The following is a 6061-nucleotide window of genomic DNA, read 5'->3' as shown; positions in this document are numbered from 1 at the left end:
CGGTGTTGGGTGGGCAGCATCTCAGAGTCCTTATGAGTTGTCTCAGTGGGGACATGGGTCAATGGACGTGCCTCACTCTGGAAGAAGGGAGGAAACTGTCCTGGACAGCTTGGGGTTATGGCTCCGGCCCTGACTTTTCCTGTAGTCTTCGCAGCCATCGGTGTTCTCTGGGACTTCACTGTCTTTTGCCTCCCAGAGGTTCCTGCACTGCCTTCCCACATTCAGGCGTCTCGGGTTTGTAAAGGTAGGTCTCAGTCTGTGGAGCTCCGGCAGCGCGGAAGGGCGTGGACCTGCCAGTATTGAGTCATCCCTTGATCACAGGGTCCCACAGTTCTAAGGTGGTTGTTTAGGCGCTGACCTTAGGAGGGATTCGGTCTAAGTTGGAGACACCCTGCCGTCATAACCCTTTATCTTCAGAATTAAGTAATACCCGAAGCCGGGGCTGGCCAGATTGTCCTTTCCTCTTCCCATACTTTGGTAAGACCTTGTTTTATTCCCTGAATATATTTTAGTGTCTGTCAGTTTACCCTCTTTGGCGTCCGGGTGCAGAACTTGCCTGACATGCTACAGATGAGTCCTACAGATGTTCAATTATCTACTCTTTCCTTCCGATCTATTATTCCCATACTTCTATGAAGTTAAACTGAAATGCAGTTGAAACTGGGAGACGGCTCATAGACAGCAAGGTAAAGCATTGCTTTAAGAGTAAAGAAAAAAAAAAAAGGCAAATCTGTTGTTGTGGCTTCTCACAGCCAGGTCTTGACATTCAGTCCTTACTTTCTGTGCTGGTATACAGAATGATTCTGCTTAGTTGTAATTTATCTACAGAAACTGGCTCAGCTCTTACTCTCCACAGTGACCCCAGGTGTGACTGAAGTTCAGGTTGTCTATTCCTGTGAGAACATGGTAATTTCTCACAGTCAGAGTTAATGTCAGCTGTCTGAAGACTAAAACACTGTGTACTGAGTGGATAGGACTTGGGCTCTCTCAGCCAGGGCGCATTACTCCGGAGTGTTTCCATGAATAATTCTAGTTAGCAAACAAAACACAGGGTTTCACATTTTCACGCACCTGATTTCCACACATACTTTGCTCACGTTCACTCCCCCCACTATTATTTGTGTCCTTTGCACCTCCCATTGGTTTTCTTCCCCCAAATTGTCAACCTGCTCATCCATATATACGTGTATGCATATGCACACATGTATGTATATTAAGGTTCCACATGTGAGGAAATAACTACTTGTCTATCTGTCCCCAGTCCCATTTCTTGTTGCCACCCTCCTCTTGACTCTTTCTCTCCCATGGCCACAATATCTGTCCTGCTCCTTATGTCCTTCATGTCACCTTTGTGTTTGATTTCAGGCCGAATTTTACCAGGTATACAGAAGTTCTGGCCGTCCCTGGTTTGGGGTAGTGCTTAATTTTGGAGACTACTACACTGTTTTGTTGCCTTGTATTTTCAAGATAGGGAAACAGGAAGAAGGAAAGTAGAGGTGGTTATTAGAGGGTATATAGAGTGGAAAGGGGCAGGACAGAGAGAAGGGATGTGCTTTTGGGCTTGGTTCCCATGTAAAGACACTTTCATTCCCAGAAGAGGACAAGGATAACAAGCAATTTGGCCAACAATGATCCTCTGTAACAGGTGGAGAGACTATCTCCTGTGGGCAGCAGATTCCTGGGGCTCATTTTGCTGTTTTCAAAGTTCCTTTGTGAAAGGTAAGTGGAAGTTAATTCGGGATTCTTTCAGAAATGCACATTCCCTGTGTAGAATGCTGGTTCTCCATTAGGTTGCATTCCATTTACCCTTCTGAGAGTAAAGTGGCTGAGTGATGCTATGTTACTAACCAGGACTGAAACAGACCAATAGGATCTACCTTCATGTAATTTTAGGGAAAACATCAGTGTAGCCCGCTGATATAATGAATAAATCAAATTTTTGATAATGTGTTGCAATGTGTGAATGTTCTGGCTTAACTAGAGTAAAAACATAAATAGTTCTTTCTCCTGTATCAAAAGGCAGCTACTACTGGAAATTCAATGAAAATTATAAACATTATGAACATTTGTGAAATGGAATTAGGTGCTAAGATTATATAGGATTTTTTTCTATTTCTGTTTTAATGTTGACATTCTCAACTTAATCGGGTTATGGTCACAAAGAAGCAGGTGTGTGTGTGTGTGTGTGTGTGTGTGTGTGTGTATGTGTGTGTGTGTCTGTGTGTCTGTGTGTCTGTGTGTGTATTTAAGTGTATCAAGGCTGGAGATGGGATACTCTTTGTAATCCCAGCATTTTGAAGGCAGAGGATCAACCTGGTCTACATAGTAAGTTCCAGGCCAACCTGAACGACAGAGTTAAACTGGCCTCAAAACTCCCAAATTAAGGCTGGGAGATGGGCCAGGGATGAGAGTACTTGCTATGTTAGCCTGAGGACCTCAGTTTGAATATCCAGCACCTGTGTAAATAACCAGGCTTCACTAAATGTTCCTGTAACCCCAGGATAGAGGCTGATGGAGTAGATAGGTAGATTGAGATCTTTCTGACTAGCCACCCTGATGGTCAGCGTCCCTTTCAGTGGAAAACTATCTCAAGGCCATAGATGGAGAGCAGCAGAGGAAGACACCTGGCATCCTGTTCTGCCCTCTGCACCCATGTGTGCCACACACAGTGTCCCCCATCCTCCCATGACATACTTTTTTGAAAGGAATTTTCTCTCTTCCCAGCTCTGGAAGAGAGACTGTATTGGAGCTTCCAGGAGAGTAGAAACTGTACTGTGTGTCTGTGTCACTGTTTGTTCATCACCAGGGGCTGGAATAGAAGCATAGCGTGGTGGGTTGAATAAGGATGCCTTCTGTGGGCTCACATAGTTGAAATGTTGGTAGAACTGTTAGGAAAGGCGTAGGAGGTGTGGTCTTGCTGGGTGAGCTGTGCCACTGTTGGTGGGCTTGAGATTTCAAAAGACCATACCATTTCTAGGTCGTTTTCTCTCTCTGCCTCTTGGGAATCAAGACATAAGCTCTTGGTTACCGCTCCAATGCCATGTCTGCTCATCTGCTGCCATGCAATGCATGCTGACGACCATGGAACAATCATGAGCCCCAGACTAAATGGCTCTTTACTAAGAGCCTCTGTCATGGTGTTTTACCTCAGCAATAGAAAACCAAGACAGGACTTTTAAAAGGCTTTTTAATTCATTAGATTTATTTGTTTTGTTTTGCTTTTGCATGAAAAGCTTTACCCTCATGGTTGTTTGTATATGGCATGGGTGCTTGGTGCTCACGGAAGTCAGAGGAGAGCCTCAGATCCCCTGGAACTGGAGTTATGGATGATGATGAACCACCATGTGGGTACTGGGGATGAGGTCCTCTGCATGATCGACAAGTGCTTTTCACCTCTAAGCTGTCTCTGCTGAACTTTATGCAAGGTTGTCCTCTCTTCACTCTTTGACAGAAAGTTCCGAAGTGACAAATGTTCCAGAAGAATGTTTTTTTTTCTCCTTTTGGATCTTTAAAACTGTGAGGAAAAAAAATGAAGAACTTGAATCAGTTGTTGTTTGTCATGCATTGAGCACTGCTGGGAAGCAGAGGTAAGTGGGACACGTGCCTTTTCAAGAATTTTATTTGTGTTTTTGCATATGTGTGTATTAGATATATTTATGTAATTTATAATATATATTTATATATGCATAAATAAATTAGAAGAGGTCATTTTGTGTCCTTCTTTATGATTCTTTCCCTGTTTTCTGAGAGAGGTTATCTCCCCCCAGCACTCTAGAGGAACAGAACTGATAGAATGTCTGTCTGCCTGCCTGCCTTTCTCTGTTTCTCATCTATCTATCTGTCTGTCTGTCTGTCTGTCTGTCTGTCTGTCTGTCTGTCTATCAGTAGAATGACTTACAGGCTATAGTTCAGCTAGTCCTCCAATGGCTATGTACCAAGGGAAACGACCCAAGATCCAGTAGCTGTTCAGTCCATGAGGCTGGTAGCCTTAGCTGATCTTCAGTACACACAGCTATCCCAAAGAAATAGGCTGTAAAGCCAGTGAAGGAATAAACTTGCCAGCAAAAGCAAGCAGGCGAAGAGTTAAATCTTCCCTCTTCCATGTCTTTTAGATAGGCTGCCACCAGAAGAAGATGTGGCTCAGATTTAAGGTGGATCTTCCCACCTCAAAAGATCTGGGTTTAGGTTGGATCTTCCCCCATAAAATGATTTAATTAAGAAAAATCCCTCACCGGGGTCCCCAACTGCCTGGATTTTAGTTAATTGCAGAGGTAGTCAAGGTGCCACCAAGAATAGCTGTCACAGAGCTACTGTTTTTTGTTTTCTGCTAGGCTTAGAAGTCAGGAAGCCCCAGCGATCCCCCGGTTTCTACTTTGCTCAGCCTGAGCCACAGGTGCACACGGGCCCCTGGGATTGTTCCCTAGGTGCTGAGATCTGCACTCAGAGCCTTATGCTTGCCTAGTGGGTGCTCTTAAGCACTGAGTCATCTCCTCCTCCCCAGAACTCTTTCTGTTAACATTTTCTGTTGTTGCAGTTCTTTGAGAATTCAGTGGTTTCCAGCTTTGGCTGGTGTGGTTCATGGGTAATTTTGACAGGTGACAAAACAGTGGCCTGTTACGTGTTTATATTTGCTGTCTCGAGTGGAGGTTGGGGCTTTGAGACTGAGGCAGGATTATGAGTTCAAGGCTACAGACTTTTTGAACAGAAAAAAAAAGTAGGGTTGGGGAGATATCTCAGACAGTAAATGTCTTATCTTGCAAGCCTGAGCATTTGAGTTGAAACCCCATGGGAAAGAAGGGGTAACAGGACAGTGTGTGTCAGCCCAACTAGAAAGATTTAAACAGGAAGGGAGATCTTGGGGCTGATTGACCACTATCCAGTTCATTGTGCCCCAAGTTATTGAAAGACATTTGTCTCCAGAAGCAAGCTGGGTGGCTCTCGAGGTAGGACACTCAAAGTTGACCCCTAGGCCTCAACCTGAGTGTGCACACATATACATGTGTAAATTCACGCACCTAGAGGAGTGTACTTACACAGACTAGATGCAGTTGACACATGAATGGAGCTGTAATGTTTAGTACATGTGCCTTAACATAGTTCATTCTCCTGAAATTCTGTGGCCATTAAATATTGTTCTTCACCCCAGTTCCCAGCTCCCAGTCTAGATGTCTCATACAAATGGCACGTATGTCCCTTTCGCTAATCACTGATATCTGCAAACTTCATTTGGGCTGTGGCATGTGCCAGAACATTCCATTGCCTGTGTGATCCATATTTCATCTGTACTCTGGCCTCGCTGGTCTTCATTCTGCTTCACTGTAAAGGAATTTTGAGGTACCATAGAATTTATTTTTTAAATCTTCTGTTCCATCTATTATCCAGGTGGCAAAGCTGAGAAAACCCGTTTCTCTCCCACTGCTTTCTAGACACATGGTTATGGTGGATTTCTAAGAAGGAGGTTGACAATGCCGAACTTCGAGTGGCCCAGAAAGGACCAACGAGCCTTCTTATCTTGATGTCCTGACTGACAACATGGCTTTTATTTCTTCTACTTTGATGTGTACACAGAACAGTGACATGCTATGTTTATGTGAATGGAACCCTCTACTTGCGCAGAATATTTCAATTCATACGTTGCTAGTTTAAAAAAAATCGTTATAAAACGAGAACATGAGAAAACTGCTAAGTCGTTGGGATTTTTCCCATGATGCCCTCTTTCCTGATGGCACCACAAAGGGGCATAAAGCCTCTTCTCCAACCTCTGACCACAGCTTACTGAATTTCATGGTCATGGAATTTAGTGTCATCCTAATTGGATAGAGCATTATTTATGGACCTGACCAGGAGGGATTTCTAAGAAAACTGGTATGTGGGTGCCTGGGCTCTGCTCTGCTTATACGGGTGGAGATCATGCAGCCATTGGGAGCTGCATGTGACAAACAGAAAAAAAAAAAGAGATTTTCTCTGTGTTTCTGCTGGGACAGACACACCCTTCTTCTGTCCGTAGACAACAGAACTCCAGGTCCGCTAGGCTCTAGAATCTGGGTTGTGAACTTGTGCT

At 44.1% G+C, this 6061-nt stretch overlaps 1 long non-coding RNA gene across 1 annotated transcript; it reads left to right on the top strand.

Annotated features, from left to right (window-relative positions):
* The first annotated feature begins 2613 nt into the window (after positions 1-2613).
* On the top strand, positions 2614-5780 carry LOC100911370 (uncharacterized). The gene is made up of 3 exons (NR_102358.1): positions 2614-2830; positions 3452-3587; positions 5383-5780. It is a non-coding gene; the product is annotated as an uncharacterized LOC100911370 (long non-coding RNA).
* The last annotated feature ends 281 nt before the right edge of the window (positions 5781-6061 follow it).

Source organism: Rattus norvegicus, chromosome 4 (genome assembly GCF_036323735.1).
Source record: "Rattus norvegicus strain BN/NHsdMcwi chromosome 4, GRCr8, whole genome shotgun sequence".
NCBI classification, from domain to species: Eukaryota; Metazoa; Chordata; class Mammalia; order Rodentia; family Muridae; genus Rattus; species Rattus norvegicus.
The sequence above is the reverse complement of the archived record's forward strand: the minus strand, read 5'-3'. Positions and strand labels throughout refer to the sequence as shown.